This window comes from Tyto alba, unplaced genomic scaffold, assembly GCF_018691265.1.
Source record: "Tyto alba isolate M040663 unplaced genomic scaffold, T.alba_DEE_v4.0 Super-Scaffold_7, whole genome shotgun sequence".
In the NCBI taxonomy this organism is placed as follows: Eukaryota; Metazoa; Chordata; class Aves; order Strigiformes; family Tytonidae; genus Tyto; species Tyto alba.
In genome coordinates this window covers 1,563,650-1,581,657 of record NW_024881328.1, presented here as the reverse complement: position 1 = coordinate 1,581,657, position 18,008 = coordinate 1,563,650, and the positions used below count along the sequence as shown (strand labels likewise).

Below are 18,008 nucleotides of genomic sequence, written 5' to 3'. Positions count from 1 at the left end.
ATGGTTTCCGTTGACAGAGTAATAGGAAAAATAGGCCTCTTAAAGCATTTAATCATAATGGTAATAAAGAAGGAAAGCAGCAAGCACCCCCAGAAGAGATCGATGCTCGATTTCTCCAGTATTTGCAAAATTCACTCTGGGCTGTGCCGACCTCTGTTACAACAGCTTAAAACCCAGCAGTGTAAACACGGTGTTAGCAAACAAAGCAGAGCACAGGCAAGGTCTCAGGTACGTAATTAATGGGTACAGTTTGCAAATGTGTATGTAAGTCAGCAAAAGTGGTAAAACCAGCATGTTTAAACGAGAGATCTGCAGCTGTTTTCCTGAGGAACCATCTACTGATAGTAGGGATAAATATTAAACAACGTGAGTAGCAATAACATTGCCTTTACCAATGACGTTCAAACCCGAAGGCAGCTATCGATGTTTTGAAAGTCTTTATAATTAGACTTTTTGGAGTCCTGTGAGCAGGTTTAGCTTTCTGCACCGCAGCCCAGCACACGTGTAATTGCCTTCAGAGGTGTTTGCATGTTTTATGTTATTTATAGTCAAAGATCTTAAGGGTATTAGACCCTAATGTGCAAACAAAACTCTGATTTTGCTGAACAAGTGCTCGTTATTTCTGTATTTCCCCCACATTTGTCCTCTGCTAAACAACAAGAAAAACTATGAAGAGATGGTGGGTTTTGACAGCTGAACTGCTGTCATGCCACCTTTTTGCAATAAAGCAAGCAGTGGGGGGGATAATGCAATATGGTGTATAAAGTATACAAAATATTATGATTCTGCAATACAAGTGGGGGGTTCAAATATCAGGACTTCCATATTTTTTATATAGTCAGCTTTTTTCTCTGTGGGGGAAAAAAAACCCCAACAGGTATGATTGTGTGGCAAAGTAACTGTGTGTGCAATCCCTCCTTGTGATTTATGCAAAGCATTTATACACTTTTTCTTAAATTGACATTAAACGTTAATTTAAAAACCGAGGTGCTGTGCACCTTCAGCATCAACCCAGAGCATCATTTTCCAACATCACTGCCTGCATCTCTGCAAATGGACTATTTTGTTTGGGTTTTTTTTTGTTGTTTTTGTGCGTTTTTTTGTTGTTGGTGGTTTTTTTTGGTTGGGTTTTTTTTTTTTTTTTTTTGCACTGGGAATGTAATTCAGGACATTCTGGCTGGTGGTTGGTTTGAATTTTTTTTTACTTTTGTTTTTTGTTTTTTGTTTTTTTTTAAGGAGGGGACTTCAATGTCTGCATATTTGTATAGCAGTGCCACGGCTTGCCCACCCGGGCAGCTCGGCGTGCCTGCATCCCTTACTCCTAGGAGCTTCTGAACAATAGCAAACTGGTGCAATACCCAGCACGAGGTGCTCCAGCACTCTTTAAAAAAAATATTAAAAAAAATTCCCCAAGTATTCAGCCCAGTAGTGCTCCTCTCAGCTGAGATTTGGGATCAGAAGAGCGTTTCCAGGCCCCCAGGGCCAGGCTGGCAGCACGGGATGTGTAATCTCATGCGCGACTCCCCCCCGAGCTCGGCTTGGGTTTGTTTGCAACAAAGCAGAAAGGGCTTGGACTCATTCGCATTATGGCCACGTTAATAATAACAGGCTCTTACCTGTTGTTCTCTATTTTTTAGGAACTGAAGGACACACTGCAAACCACTAGTCGCTGTGTTTAAAAATGCATTTTATCCCCTTTAAATCCCGCATGGTTGCTCCCTCTGACCTGAGCTGGTACCAACAAGGCTGGCTAACCAGTGCTCTGCCTGCTGTTTTTTCATTTAGCAGATGCTAGTCTTTCATCTTTTGATTTGTAGTTTTACTACACAGATATTTTTACACTGGTGTGAGGTAATTAACATTTTAAAATATTTCTTCTTTGAAACACCTAACAAGATTGATTTTCTGAAAGACTCCTTTTTGCGATTAAAGAGTCGAGAAGATAGCAATCGTATTTCACCCTGGTAATGACTTGTTCATATTTATTACAAACCTTAGTAGTATCCAGGTGATAGATGAGTACACTTTTTTTTTTTCCTTTGGAATATATAAGGGAAATGTTTTGGTAATTACCTATTATAAGAGAAGACCCCCTTGAGTTACTGTTTAAATGATCTGAGGGACTTTGCATCATTCCCTCTTCAATTAAACTCTTGACACGTGCCATATGTCACTTCTCTGTTACCTTCGAACCTTTCCAAGCCTTGCTGGTCTGAAATCCCCCTCTCCGACAGGCCGCAGGTCCCTGCTGGGGATGAGGGATATCCCGTGCTGAGCATCACCCTGCCCGGAGGGGCTGGGCACGCCGCACCCTCCTCACATTTCCCTGGTTTTTATTTCCCATAAACGGGAATTACAGAGTACCGTGTGGCCAGGGAGGGGGCTGCGTAAGGTGATGCCTTCGGCCCTCACATCCAGAGTCCATGTGCTGCCACGCCAGGGAAATGACTCCCCAAAATTCAGGGGGGGTCGCTGGTTTTGCGAGGAGAATGAGCCCCGCGGCGTACCAGGTCCTTGGGCTTTCCTTTGCCCCACCTTCTCCAAACCTCAGGCATAATTTCCAAGAGGAAGGAAGAGAGATCCTGTGGACTTTTTACTTTTTTTCTAATCCACCTCTTAAAAAGTTTCTTTCAACTTTAAGAAATTGTGGAAAGGGCTTCATTAAAAATCGAAGAGAAATTGTTCCAGGTGTTGTTCACCCAAGCAGGATTTAGTGGTCACTCCCTCCAAAATCTCTGGATGACAGCTGCCGGAGACAGCCATACCGGTTACCAGGAGCTACCAGATTCCAGCAGCCAGTAATTCCCACGTCACGCGACACTGCCGTGATAATCGCAGAATCACAGAATGGTTTGGGTTGGAAGGGACATTTAAACGTCATCTAGTCCAACCCCCCTGCAATGGCAGGGACATCTTCAACCAGAACAGGTTGTTTCGTTATCTTCCGCTATTTAGATATTCCTATACATGGGTATGTTGAGGGATAAGTGCATATATTATATATACCTATATATAAAATGATGTATATGCACATAGAAGGATTATTTATATTTTTGGTTTGCGTTTTCTATGCATGATGCTAGTGGAGTTAGTGCTTAGTAGAAAACAGAATGGCCACCAAGCTAAGTTGGAGAAAGAAAAAAAATCTGAAACCCTGATTATTTTTAAAATCAGAACATGTTTTAGTAAAATAAAAAATGTTTTAAGAGCGATAAAGTCAGATCTTTAGTAAAAATCGCTATAGATTTAATTTAGATTTAATTTGTAGGGCAAAATGTACTCCAAACCCAGAATTTTCATAATGAAACAGATAAAATGTTTTAGTGATTTACGTTTCATTTCATTGGAGAAATTAGTTTTTTCGATGGGCACTGACCGCTTCACTGGAACAACTCCGCCCTTAACGATTCCGCGGTGAGGTTTGCTGGCTCCAGCATGCGAGATGATAATCCCTCCATGGCCCAGAACAGGCGGAGAGAACCGTGGAGGCCGCGGGGGGCTCGCCAGAGCTGCCTGCCCCGTGCTGCACGGCCGGGCACGACCCGGTTCCCCCGCGCAGAGGAGCCCCGCGGTGCCCCCGGGGTAACCTGGACCAAGCCGCCGCCCCGTCGTCTGCTTCATGGCTCATTCCTGCTGGGAGCGTGCGAGCTTACGGGAGAAAAAGAAAATGCATCATTTGTTTCACGAGCGAATATGTCCCGGTCTCTAATTGCGTTTGGTGTGACGGCCCGTACCGTACGGCGGGTTGCCTATAACACGGTAGGTGCCATCGTCCGGGATTTGCATCCTTCTAAATTTGACGGCATCACCTGCCTTTTGGAACGTGTTCCGTGTTTTCCTTTCAAGCTAATACCCATAAAATGACGTCCTGCTCTCAGATCCAGCCCGCATCCTTCGGTGACACTGTAGGAATTCACACAACTGAGCTTTTCCGGCCGCTGCGAAGCGGCTCCACATCATCTGCGAGTGGGTCAGACACGTTCCCAGTTCTTGTCTAGGGTTTTTTTTTTTTTTGGTGCTGCATCTATCAAATCCACTGCTAAAATAAGCAGTGGAAAATCCAGCCATCTACATTTAAAAATAACCCTCCCAAAGCCGATATGAAATGAATATACATAAGTTAAAGACTAGAGCGTCTTCTTTAGCCTAATTGTAGCCGCGACGGTAACAAATCTAATCAAAAGATCTGGCCTTGATGAATCTTGACTAGCAGCAGAGTCACATAAAACACATAAAATACATTTATCTTTGACTAGGGGAATACATGTTTTCAACAACACACTCTGCAAATCAGTGAAATATATTTAATAAGCAGGATCATCTCTTCCGAACACATTAGCATTTTCATGAGATGTCGTTAACGTCAAAGCCAGAGAGCCAACGCCGTAGCTAAAATGTCAGCTGGCCCTACTGATAAACCCAGCATAGTAATCAGTTTTGAGAGCAATTAAAAGTCTGATTCCTCTAGGAAAAATATATACAGGCTGGTTTTCTTTAACCAAAACAACCCTGGCCCTGAAATGCTGCCAAGCCAGAAAGATTAGTTTCAGGGCAGTGACAGCAAGACACACAGGTTTGGGCTGTGCCTTCAGAATATGAAAACATTACCAATTAGCATTCCAAATTATTTTAACGAGGCGATTAATAGAGTTTCTCTCAGGGAAAGCAATAATCAATCAAACCCCAATCAAAGAGAGATTGCTCTGCTGCACAACAGGAATTTGTTATATTTAGACCGACTATCTTTGTACTAAATATACCGTGCTAAATATAATATTGGACCCAAGTGCGTTTTCATCGGAAAGAGATTGGGAAGCAGGGGGGTGGGGAGAGCCTGAAGATGATGGGGGGGGACGGCCTGGCAAGATGTCACGACCAACGCTACCGACCCATCTTCCAGCCGCGCTCCGGGAGGCCAAACCACTTGTTACCGATCTGATACCGTCACAGGTGAACCAGCCCTGACCTCCCCCCCTTTCCCTGCCCACGGCGGGGGGCACGCGGCCTCCCCCCGCTTAATTACCTTTCCTCCCAATGAGAGACCCTGTGGCTTTAGGTACTGCTGTTTTTCTGGAGCGTGGCGCTGTGCCACCCCGGCTTCGTGGCTCTCCTCATACCACACGTGGTTATCACCGCCAATTATCCAGCAAATAACACAGCTATAAACAATTTATACCACTGAGTTAACCAGCAACAGCTATCTGTTCTAATTATTTGCTGAGTACTTATTTAGTACGTCAATTCAGTATGCAATCTGATATAAAAATTTTTTTCCCAAGTGGATTCATGGCTGGGAAAGTCATTTATATTGTCAAACCGCCAGCAATTTCTTGTCTAACTTGCTTTGTGCTCAACACTACTAGGTAATACTGAGCTGTTGCAAAACCTGGAGATAAGTATGGAGTTGGTAAAGGTTGTTGTCTCCCCTCCATGGTGCAGCAGACACTGCATCTTAAAATGTCAAGTTAAAAAAACACCTGTTTGGTTTTTTTTTTAAATTATTTTTAATGTTGATTTATTCCATTACATTAATGCTGTGGGGTTTTTTTTTTTTTTTTCATTCTGTCTCTATCAATTTTACAAACCACCCCGACCACGTTGAACTTGAGCTTCTCCTGACCCCTGAATTCCAGTCGTACGTCCTTACTGTCGTTCTCTCTGCTTTGCAAAGCGTTGGACGTGAGGAAGGTTGTGGCTAAACAAGCGCCGGGGCTCAGAGCAGGGTGACTCCAAGGGAATGACACACCGATACCCCGGCACAGGGCACGCACCTGCAAAAAAATAGTCTCAAACTGATTCATATATCCTTACTCTTTAGTAACTCGATTGTATCTTACAGAGCTTTTACCTTTTTTTAGAAAGCTTTTAGAAAGCTTGCAGTTTGCTTGGCTAGGGATCGCTGTGCTTTGGGAGCAGGTATTACGGGTGTGGGTCGTGTGTTTGGGGTGTCAGGCTGTGTCCCCACCTCCCGGAGAGCCTGGGCTTGGCAGGGCATCACCTGAACACGAGGTCACCGCCACGATTCTTTCCTTATGGCTCATTTATCTTTGTGGGGTCATTGCACACTGGTCTATATTACATATTTATATTTATTACCTCTCTATTGCAGCTGCCTTTGTTATAAACGCTATGTTCTAATTGGTACTGCCTTGAACACACCCTGCAATGCTTTCTCTCCCTGAGTTACAGGTTTGGAGGCCAATGCAATTACTGGCCTCCTCTAATTAATAGGAGACTACCTTAAGATTTCAAAGTCACTTTAATCGCTACACAGAAGTTTTACATTTTTGCTTTGTTCCCGTCTCCTCGCAGCCGATTCAGACAAACACCCACTTTGTCGAGTATCAAGCCGCATCAATGTACTTGTTCATTAAGGTTGTTCTGGTTTCGGTCTGTCCTACACTGACACCAGATGAATATTCACTCCGAGCTACCTAAAATAGCAGCGCAGGTGCTGACAGGGTATGAACAGCAGCCTTCAAGGGGAGGTCACAAAGCACGCTAGATCTGTCTTGGAGTAAGAGAAGCATTGAAAATCAGGCAATAGAACCGTATCAAAAGCATTGCTTTTCTTTTTTTTAGTTTGTTTTTGTTTGTTTGTTTGTTTGGTGTTTTGTTTGGGTTTTTTTTTTTTTTTTTTAATAAACTGGGGAGGCAGATGAACTTCTGGTTAGTTTTTATGTGTACAAATCTCCCGTAAAGAAATCTGTTTCAGCGAGGTACAAATCAAAAATAGATGTTCGCTCTCCTACTTCTCAAGCCCTGTCAGCAATTTCTGTTGCTTCTTAGAGAGAATATTATTCATGAGCTGCTGGAGCTGTTCTCTGCTGGAGCTCATCCTCAAACATGACCTTTCCAATGGGTCATGCTCCTCTGTTATAAATTAAATGGAAGAAATCTGGTTTGCGATTTGTATTGGTGGCAGCTGAAATCGATCCTTCCTCGCTGTTTCTGTTTTATCGAGGCTGGGTACCCAGCCGGGGCACCGGCCAGAACACGGGTGTTTAAAGGGGTTTTATTTTAGCTCAGTAGTGGCCACTTTTTAGTGCACGTTCGCTAAAACCCAAAGACATGACAGAAGGCTGCTGGGCACTGGCGATTTAAGTACTAGTGAAGCAATGGGTGTGGAAGGGAAGGCAAGTCCTTGCCAGGGGATGGCTTAGGTCTATCACACAAAGACATAATCCTCACAAGCACAGATTTAGGAGTTTTATACAGCAGGATGCTATTCAAGCCAGACCTTCACTAAATATAATACTTGAATATTTATCTATCCGTCCCTGTGGAGTAATTGATATGATTTCTTACAATACTATAATAAACATGTCGCTGCACTCACCCAACAGCAAAGTGGATTCTCTTCTGGAACAGGAGTGACATAATTATCTAAGCACAGAAAATTATGGTCACAAAGTTAGCTAAACACCAGCTGCTAGGTGATTATCAATGCTAAAAAAAGCTACACTGGAAAAAACAAACAAACAAACAAACAAAAGAAAACGAATCTGAGAGATTTATGAAAAAAGGAAATCCAAAATAGTACAGATGAGTCAATATCGTAAAGACGCTCAGTTAGATGGATCTTCAATACTGACCACTGCTGCAGGAAGGAGACCAGACGTGTGGGGCAAGAGGAGATCATCCTTCCCTTGTCAGTGGGGCTCCCTAAGGACAGACCCAGCCACCGACGATTTATAATTACAGCCTCCTGCTTCTGACGAAGATTTAGCATAATTATTCTACAGTCAATATCTACAAGTTAAGTATTGGCTAGGTCTGACCAACAAATTAAGCCAATGCACTGTGCTTTGCTAAGCTATTAGCAGCGTCCATGATCCCACACTTCATCCTACAAAGACTTTCCTACTAACTCTTCACTGAGAACTTGAATGGTGCTAAGCATTAATGAATTTATCTCCGCTGTGAGCTGAGTTATCATCAATTTTACAGACAGGGAAACAGAGGAGCTCGCAAGAGGCTACACAGAAATATTTGCCCATGGACAAGTAGAGCTTCAGGTTAGAGCTCAATGGGAAACTTCATTTTGTGTAGCACAACAGAAAGGCATGTACCTCCATCAGTCATGCCCTGCCTCGTGCTCCTTTCACACTGGGAAACGTGTGGTGGCTACCTGCAGCGAAACACAGAAAATAAAATCAAACTTGCCTAGAACTTGTAATTCAATTATTTTTTATTTCAGGTGCTGATGCCTTAGTAAATGCGGGCAAACTCATCATCTCAAAAATTACATGCTGCAATTCACGGTTCAGAGGACATTTTCATTAAACTGCAAATCTCCTTCTCTGCGGTTACCTGTTCCTGCTCTCCGAACACATCACCCTGCACCAGAACACGAGGGGCTGGGCTCCGGTCCAGGAGAGGTGAGGGACACGCGATGCCAAAGCATCACTTTTGGGACGATCCCCCACCCCCTGGGTTTCACCAGAAGCTTGCTGTGCCGACACATTACGTCCCCAGTACGATCTGTAGCCACTGAAGCAGAACAGCTGATTTTACAAGTGCTTCACCCAACATTCAGAATTTACACATCGATGAGAAAAAGCTTAAATGAAAAGCTTAAATGCTGGTTTTAAATTAGGTTTCCTATCTGGCTTCCCATTGAACTTGAATCTAAGCTTCTTTCTCCCCCCTTTCCCCAAAACCACGCATTATATTGCTTTTATTCTGACAGCTCATTTTCTTCATGAAATACCTAGTGCAAGAACCGTTGATTTTACCTGTAGCAGGGTGCTGGCAGCCGGCATCGCCTCCCCGCAGCCCCCGCCCTGTCCTCGCCACCATCACGTTCGCTGCTGAAATGAGCCTTCCCGTGAAGCACGAGTATTATTTTTGACAAAGCTGAGGCGTCTCCGAAGAAGACACTGCTTTGACTGTTATTTCCCCTAATTACAGTTATTTGATCTTCACATGGCAGAGCATTTAAGGCAGAAGGAGTAAAAGCAAAGCACAAGATGTTCTGGGGCTGATTGCCCTCTGCCTGCTCCGGAGCCTGCAAATCTGCTTCCACCCTCTTGCTCTTCCCCGTCCCAAGGTTTTTTCTTCAAGAAAACCCCATATTTTCCACATGGCTGTAAGCATGTGGAAGCTATCAATTACAATTTTCCTTCAAATTTCATATTATAGTGAGGAAGCTGCAATTTTCACTTACAAAAGCCAAGCTGTTGGTCTTGGTTTCATTTGAATGAGACTTAACAGGGTCAGGCACTAGGGAATAGATCTGCTCCTTTATGGTGCAAAGGCAGACCAGTAAAGTCTGCAATGGCATTTTACAAACGAAACACTAGATTTACATCCAGCCTGTTATCGTTTTGCCACATGGATTGTTTTCAGGTAAGACCCAAGGGTGCATGGGCCCAACCATTACCTTATCAAATCCAGAATTTTTCTGTGTAATAAGCACTCTGGTTCGTGTACAAACCTCCCGCTGTAATTAAATCCTTTTGAGGGCTGGGGGAGAGCAGAGTGCAGCAGAAACGTGGCAGAAATCCCCATCTCTGAAAATCCTCTGTCACGGTTACAGGGGCGCTTGCCTGAAGGGAAGAGGAAAAAAAAAAAAAAAAAAAAGCCGCTCTCTTGATGTGCTTGTTATTACTTATTTTCCCACCATGATGAAAGAGCATCTGACCGTAAGTCATAAACCCAGCTATTTATAGGCCTGTAATTAAACATCACTGAAAGTGTGAAGACACAAAAGCAGTGCCATCTGCCATGCATTTGTGGCACCATAAATATAGATGAAGTGCTGCCGCTCCTTTTGTCCTTCCCAGAAAGCTTATTATTGAAACGGCCTTGCCGTAGGGATGGAAGCAGAGCTCCTGGGGTCCACCCCGCCGGGAAGGCTGCCTGCCCACCCCTCCCCTGGGCTCAGCCCAAAGCCCTCGAGCCTTTCCCAACAGCTTGGCCATCGCAAGGGGACGCGGTGTCACAGCACTCGGCCGGGAGGTCCCTCCAGTGAACCAGCACCCAGCATCCTTCCACCAGCTCCCTGTGAAATCACGGCTTTAGTTAGTAACTCAAAAAAAAAAAAAATTCTATGTATAGCACATTTGAAATGTTATTTTAATCGCAGTCAGATGAAATTCATCAATATTGCTCACTTTAGAAGAACTATATTTGGCAAAGCCCAACACTGCAAAATAGACTTGAATCCCGGCATTTGGGGTCTTGGTGAAGAGCGGTGGTCAGCGGGTGCGGGCTGAGCTGCTGGCTCTGCTTCCCTCCCTGCCCCTGGGCAGAGGGGTGGCCGTAAGTCCTCGTGCCGAGTGGGAGAAGCCACAGCCCATCAGCATGTCCCAGCTTCTGCGTCCCAAAACGCTGCAAGTGTCTTCTGCCGTTGGGAAGCCAACTCCTGCCATTTTTCCACCATTAATTGCAGCGGGATGGCGACGCATCCAGCTTTGGACAGAGGTATACAATTAACTGGGCAACTGCTCTCCGGTGTTTTGGGTTTTTTTTTTTGTTTTTTTTTCTTATTATAGATCACTGCTTTATTTAGATGTAATTTTCAACAAACAGAGCAACCTTAATGCAGCCTCCAGGACAAGAGGAGCTGTCTAAGGGGAAGCCTGGAGTTTCTGGGGTGAAGGGGCTGGTGTGCAGCGGGGCAGGTGAGGGGGACCATGCTGTCCCCCAGCACCGTGCCCTGCGGGTCCCCCAAGTGTAAGGAACTGAAGGAATTGATGCCTCAAACATCCCTTGGCACAGAAAGCCTCAAGGCCAAGCTGTGGCCTTTGTGATCAGGCTAAGGAAGCTGCCCAGGGAAAGGGGGGGTGTATCGAGGGGTGCACGGCCCCACTCCCTGCTGCTGCAGGGCCAGGTTCCTCAGAGAAGCCTCAAAGGGGGGAAACGTGGACTGAGTGAAACCAGACGTTCAGGTTAAAAGACTGATGAGGGAGAGAAATAAATAGCACCTGATGGATCTAAGGAAAAACTGAGGAAAAAATTAAGGGCGGGGAGAGAGAGGGCGTGAATACAACCACTGACTCAATTGAACAGGGTGTTGGTGCACCCCCATCCCACCTCAATGCACGTGCAGAACCCTCGCTCCGCCTTTTCCTTGTCTCTCATGAAAACGAGCTCATGGAATTCCTGCTTCTCTTTAGTATGTGAATCAGCTGATAAGATGAACTTCAAAGGTGACAGAAAAATTTGCTGGGGGTGCACCCACCACCCAAAATTTCCGGACCCGAGACAATGCTGGAACCTGGGTGGTGGCCAGACTCTTTTCCTCTCCTTTCCTTTCCTTTTATTTTATTTTATTTTCTTTCCTTTCTTTTCTTTGTCTAGATTTTTTAGTAAGAGACCCCATTGCTTACTATCCTTTTCCCCAAGTTTAAGTTGTTTCTACAACAAGTAAAATATTTTAACCAGTCGTTTGGTGTCGTTTCACCTTAATTTAACCCGAGGGGGTCACAAAAGCTTTATGACTCCCCGGGCTCCCAGTCCGGGTTGGAACACCGACGAGGGGCACCCAGGAGATGGAGCAGCCCCCCTGCCAGGCTGAGAGCCACCTGTGGGGCTGGGCATCAGGACAGAGAGGCAAAGATGCTCTTCACTGTAAAATTGCTTTGCAAAAGTCACTTGGAAGGTCATGAAGGCTTAGGAGAAGTGAATCCGTGGCTGAGGTTCGTGGCTCTCACGTGGTTATTCCCCCCCTCCCCAGGACTCGGTCACAGCTCCTGTGTGGAAGAAACAGCCTCAAAGACATAAAATCTCCTCTCTCAGCCCTGCTGTGAGCGCTGGCTGGTGACACCCCAGCTGGCAGGGTTCCAGCCAGGCCTTTGGGGAGGGTCCTGGGCTCCACGTTGAGCCCCCCAGCCCCCTCCCCGCGGCATCGCTGCCGTGCCCCTGTCCCCAGCTGGGTCCGTGGTGGCCTTGGGGATCTGCCAACACCCTGGCTACAGACCTTGCACGGAGAGGAAAACTGCTTGTACGTGGATAACGATGACAAAAATAGCCTGTAAGGAAACATGTGATGCCCCACGAGTAATTTTGAGATCTGCTCTCGAGCAGTTTCGATAAGGCTTAATTACAAGTGAGGTACCAGAAAATGCCGAGGATGCAAGAGGGCAACTCCGGCTTCTGCAGAGCCTGATGTAATTCCCGTCAAAATTAGGGAAATAAAAATCCATCTTCAACACGGGATATGTCACGTACCTCAGAGCCAAACCATATCCTTAGAAACAGGGCACTTCAAGTGGAAAATTCGTGGTTCAGGATGATGATTTTTGCCCTTTGGCCCAGCACTGTGGTGCTCCAGGGATGGGGAGATACACTCAGTGGTCCCGCTGCACCGAGCTGCATTTTTTGCTGACTGATGATGAAGCGCTCCAGACTGAAGAAAGAACACTTACCTTCGCATTCAAAATGGAAATTTAAAATTTAAAATTGAAAGTTAGCCCTGAAAGAAAGGTATTACAAGGGGTAAGGTAAGGGCTTGAATGTGACTTCTACGCCTTAGCCCAGTCCTGCTGAGAACAGAGGTCCTCGTTTTGGCCAAATCCAGCTGGAGCCAATGAAAATTGAAAACAAAATTTAGTCCACAGAGAACAAAAGGTTTTCTCATTTTTTTATAAAATATGACCCATTAAACAGATAACACATTTTTACAGTATGTGGCAAGCCTCTGGACTAGAGGAAAGAAGGTGTCATTTTTAAGTTGTTCAACCAGAACAAATTTAATTTTCAGCTATGTCCATTCATAATATTTATTGGGCCAACACGCTGGTGCAACCTGCCCGCACCATCCCTGCCTGGCGATTGGTGCCTGCCCCGGACCCTCTGGAAGGGGTACATGAGCCAGGGGGGGTTCCCACAAAAAATGGGCCATTTTCTTACTCCCCGTTGCCTTTACCCGATAACCCGATGGCCACGAGGGATTGCTGGACGGTGGCCACGCTCTGGCACGTCCTGGTGTGAAGGACCCGGCCGCTTTGCTCCGTTTCATGATGACCAGCGGCCACCCCCCGAGGCGGCAGCAGAGAGGGCACACAAGGGGTTGCACAGAGAACTTCAACATGGCATTTCTCCGTCTACTCTGGTTTATTCTTCATCCTTAAAACCCTTTCTGTTGTATGTGTCAATGTGTCGATATACAAATTATGTTCCCCCCCCCCCCCAAAAAAAAACCAGAGGTGGCGGGAGGGCTGCGAGCCAGGCTTTACTACCGGCAACGTAACGGAGGGCGACTTAATGTTTACTATTTATTGCACGTGTTTGGAGTCATTTTCACACCAGGTTGGGTACGTGGGTGCATGCAGCCGTGCCGGCCCTGGGAGCGGCCAGAAATCTCCCCAAGGACGTGCCGCTGGACGCCAGCCGGGCCAAAGCTCTGAAACGCTCTCCCGACAGGCCTTGTGCATCCTCACGTACGCCCTTCACACAGCTACCTTCCCCAACCATTTTCTAAAAGCTTTCCCAAATGCGTTAAGTTCCGTAATTTTACAGGCTGCTGAAATTGCTTACATTCAGAGAAAATCTGTAAATTATCATCTTGGGAGCCCGGCTGTGTTATTGCAGGTTAATCCTGTGCTTGGTTGCTAACAAAGATACCGCAGGCAAGGCTGGAGCTCTGCACTACCAGCAATATCGTCCCTTAATCTCTCTCTCTACCAACAACGCACAGATTGGGTTGTTAATTTTTTCAATACTAGATGGAGATAACCAGGGGTGCATTTTGCTCTCTAGTATCGGGTGAGCTAAAGGGCTGGGCCTACAGCATCCCCCAGCTTTGCTCCTTGCTCTTCGCTTCTGCAAACCCCCCCGTGATGGGGAGCTCGCATCTTTGCTTGGGGGCAAAGCAGACGTATCCGAGGGAGTTGGGAATTTTCTGGGGGGAATTTGAGGTTTCGGTTCTCTCCGTTCCCAGCCTCAGGTGGGAAGCCCTGCCCTCCCAAGGACACCCCAGGAGGAGGTGGGGGGGGACCCCCCGCAGCGGCGCGGCCGGCAGCCCGCGGCAAGACGGGCCTTTCAGGGCTGCATCATCACAAGCGTTTTGCAAACCAGCACGAGCACCGACGCCGAAGATTTACAGAAACGACGGTGAGAGTCAACCCAGAAGCCCCCGCACTGCCGTTCCGCACGCGTGTGCCAGTGGTGGTGGTGGTTGGGAGGGGGGGGGAAGGATTCTGCAAAAGCCACGCTGGCTCGTCGCAAAGTACTGCTGAGAAACGCACAGGCTGCTCCTCCCTGAGCCCGGCCGCGGGTCGCTCCCATGCAGTGTTTAATTAAAACATGACCCAAAAAACCCGACGTTTGAGGGAAGTTAGGTCAGGTTTCCGCGCTCTCCATTGATTTCAGTCAGATTCCCTCCTCTCAGGCGAGCCAGTTCCCAGGTGACACGAGCCCACGCTGCCTTGCCCCTGGCCAGCAGAGCAGAGAAATTGCCCCCGGAGCCGAGGAGCAAAAGCAACGCCGGAATGCTGCGAGGGACTGGCCCTTCGCTCCCGGGGAGGTACCGGGGTGGCTGCGGGAGCCGCTCTCTGTGCCCGAGCGCAGGGGCTGGGGCTGCGGAGCAGAGCCGCCGCGAAGCGTCCTCTGAAAAATTCCCAGCGTGGAACCGGCACAAAACCAACACCGTTTTCAAGTTGCTCTCTGGGAATAAGCGTGCGGAGTCAAAACGAGAGCCCTGAAGCGCAGCGTTGCCACCTCTGAGGAGCTCACGCGCTAGAGCGGCTGCGCTTCGCCCGCTTCAAAACCTGAGCCTTTTAAAAAATGTTTTCATGTGGATCGAGAGCTCCAGTTACTCACTGGGAGGGGGGGGAAGAACAGTGTTTTGTAAACACCCCGTAGGTCTTTATGGTCAGTCAGAGCTTATGAACGGGCTTTGCTCTGTTTCTTCCTACTCGTGCTTTTAATATGTTGGAAAAGTTTTCAAAGTGATCTTACAACGATATAGGAATTAATTTACTTTTCTAATACCAGGCGCTGAGCCGCACCTTGTTCCAGATACCACGTGTAATGAATGTAAACAAATACCTCGCTTTAACCAAGCCTCAAAAATCACAAGGAAAGACCTTTCCTGCCCCGTAATGGTGGAGGCACGCTCTCCTTCCACGCGAGGAGAAGAGCTTTGTGAACCCCAGCCGGGACCGCAACCAGGCGCCTTTCCCTCGGCTGCAGCAGCACAGCCAGCCCCGCCACGGAAAGTCACACCCGGGTGACGTTTTTGCAGGGTTATGGCCTGAATGTTCCGAGCATATCTATTTGATCTGTACGTCATCTCTGCTCTGGGCAACCCCAGACAGGACCATCCAGGTAATTTGCCGGTTCTACTGTCCAGATAAAGTTTAAAACTCCAAAGCAACATAGACTTTAAATCCTGTGCCAAAAGAGAGGGGGAAAACAAATCGAACGAAAAAACACAACCCAAAATTTCTTGAAAAATTAGCCTCACAAACATATACATAACTTGGATAGTCCTCCTAAAGACTAATTTTTAAATTCAAATATATGGAAGATTTCCACACACACAAAAATAATAATTAAAAAAAAAAAAAATATCCAATTCCCAAGCTCAGGGTTTATCGTTGTGATTAGAGCTCCCCTTAGCGGGTTGCGATGGGGGGACAACCCCGGAATCGCTGTCCCCATCAGCAGTTGAGGGACAGACAGACGGACCTCCCTTCCCTCGGAAGGTTTCCTGGCCCCGCAGGCAGTGGCGCGGTGGTGGGCTGCAGCGCCGGGGGCTTGGACGCCTTTCCCTGACAGCTGGTGTAAGGAAAGGAAGGAGTTAATGTCTCTCGAACATGCAGGGTGCGGGGGGGATGCGCGGCCCCGCTCCCTCCCCGCTGCGTTGCCAAATTCCCTAGGTGAGCCTCAAAGGGGGAGACGCAGGCTGAGTGAAACCACATGCTCAGATTAATGCCTACGCTTTAATTTAGGACTGCACCCTTGAAGAAAGGCTAAAAAGATTGATAAGAGGAAGGCTGGAGAATACCCAAGAAGCAAAAACTGAGGATAAAGTAAAGGTTGGGGGGAGCACGACCACCGACTCAATTGAACGAGGAGGTTGGTGCGTCCCATCTCCCCTCAATGCAGAACCCACACTCCACCTTTCCCTTGTCTCTCGTGGAAATGGGTTCGTGAAATACCTGCCCCTCTTTGTCTAGCACCCAAGCCAACTGATAAGATGAACTTCAAAGGTGACAGAAAACTTGGCCAGGGGTGCACCCACCACCCAAGATTTCCGGACCTGAGAGAACGCTGGAACCTGGGGTGGTGATTTGGATCCTCTGACTGTCTTTCTCTCCTTTCTTTTTCTTCTCTTCCATTTCTTTTATTTCTTATAGATGTATCAACAAGAGACCCCATTGCTTACTACCCTTTTCCAAGTTTAAGTCGTTTCTACCACAAGTAAAACATTTTAACCGGTCCATTTGGTGTCATTTTACCTTAACTTAACCGGAGGGGATCACAGAAGGTTTATGACTCCCTGGGCTCCCAGTCCAGGTCAGAACAAACTGGGAAGGCCAGCAGATGTGCCAGTGCTCAGCTGGGCTGGGGGGGCTGTGACAGCACTCTGGGGCTGTGCAATGGCCAGCGAGCATCTCGGAAAGCCCCATCTTCCAGGGGCTGCAGCCGAGGCAGGGGGGTATCGCCAGCCCCACAGGGCTCCAGACCCACCATGTAAGATATTTCCTGGCACCTACCCCATTCCCAGAAAGCTAGCCACACTGTCCAGCTCCAGGCAGGAAATTCCTGTGCAACTCATCCTAAGGAAACCCATGCACATTTCTGCTGTGAGACACGAGATGCGGGGAAAAAAAAAAAAGGTCTTAAAGTTTGTATTGGAAACAAGCATTGAAAAAAAATCTCTTTAGGTGGCGGCAGGAATGCCAGGAGATGGTCCCCAGGCCAAGAGCAGGGCTGGAGCCGCAGTAATGTGGCTTTGCAAACACACGGACGAAAGTTCACATCCACACAAAGCATCATTCAAGGACTTGGCATAAGGAAAATGCTTTGGGGGGATCAAGTTGCTGGGGTATTCCAAGTGCCGTTGCCCAACCCTGGGGGCATAATGCAGCATTTTCCAATGAACCCTCAAACAGTGCAAGGAACTCATTCTGGCTCTGCCTGTGGGTTTTTTTCCTGCTCATTTGAGCAAATTAATAAGCTTCCAAGCAGTAATAACACCTGAAACATGATTCTGTCTATAAAACAGGGGCAGAAAACCAAATAGTACAGGCAGCAGAAACAAGATGCTGACTCAGCTTCGGTCTTTAGCACATGGGATAGCGTAAGAGCAGTCAGAGTTTGTGTTTCCTTGTGTGTTCACTGAGATACCATATAAGACGACGTGATAGCTATACCTCTCCTCCACTGAATCACCAAATACTCTCAGATTTAGGTGAGCTCTAAGGCAGAAATCCTTCCCTGTGCGGGGGGGGAGGCGCCGGCCCAGGGTGCCCAGAGCAGCTGTGGGTGCCCCCTCCCTGGAAGGGTTCAAGGCCAGGTTGGACGGGGCTGGGAGCCCCCTGGGCTGGGGGAAGGGGGCCCTGCCCGGGGCAGGGGGGGGCACTGGGGGGGTTTTCAGCTCCCTCCCCACCCAAACCAGTCCGTGACTTTTAGCTGAGGCTCCCGGGGGCTCGGGGTGATGGAGGCTGTTGGCCGTGCTGGGTGTGGTGGGCTCGGTGCCCCATCTGCTCCCTCAGGACCGTTCCACTCACCGGTCCTATGCCAGCCCGCGCTGCAGCTCATCTGCATTTAACACAAGCCCCTATTGATTAAAATCCTTTGTACTTTCTAACAGGCAGCCTCCTGCGGGCCCCCCTTCCCGGGCTTGCTTCATCCCGCGGCTCCTGGGAATCAGTTTTCACAAGCTTCATGCTTTAAAGTCAACTTCTGCCATCTGTGATGTCCCAGCCCTCCTTCTTCAGGGAACGCTGAGTTTCCCCATCTGCTCATCCCCTGTGCACGTCTGAATTCCCACCGCTGGACCACGCCGGTTTCACCTGCAGTTTGGTACTTGCCTTAACAGTTAAACTGGG

The 18,008-nt window shown here is 47.5% G+C and overlaps 1 long non-coding RNA gene across 1 annotated transcript; it reads right to left on the bottom strand.

Moving 5' to 3' along the window:
- Positions 1-5,559: 5,559 nt before the first annotated feature.
- LOC116963727 lies at positions 5,560-8,824 on the bottom strand. Its single transcript, XR_004408368.2, has 4 exons — positions 8,739-8,824; positions 8,073-8,131; positions 7,340-7,386; positions 5,560-5,771 (listed from the first exon to the last, which is right to left on the bottom strand). It is a non-coding gene; the product is annotated as an uncharacterized LOC116963727 (long non-coding RNA).
- Between the last annotated feature and the right edge of the window lie 9,184 nt (positions 8,825-18,008).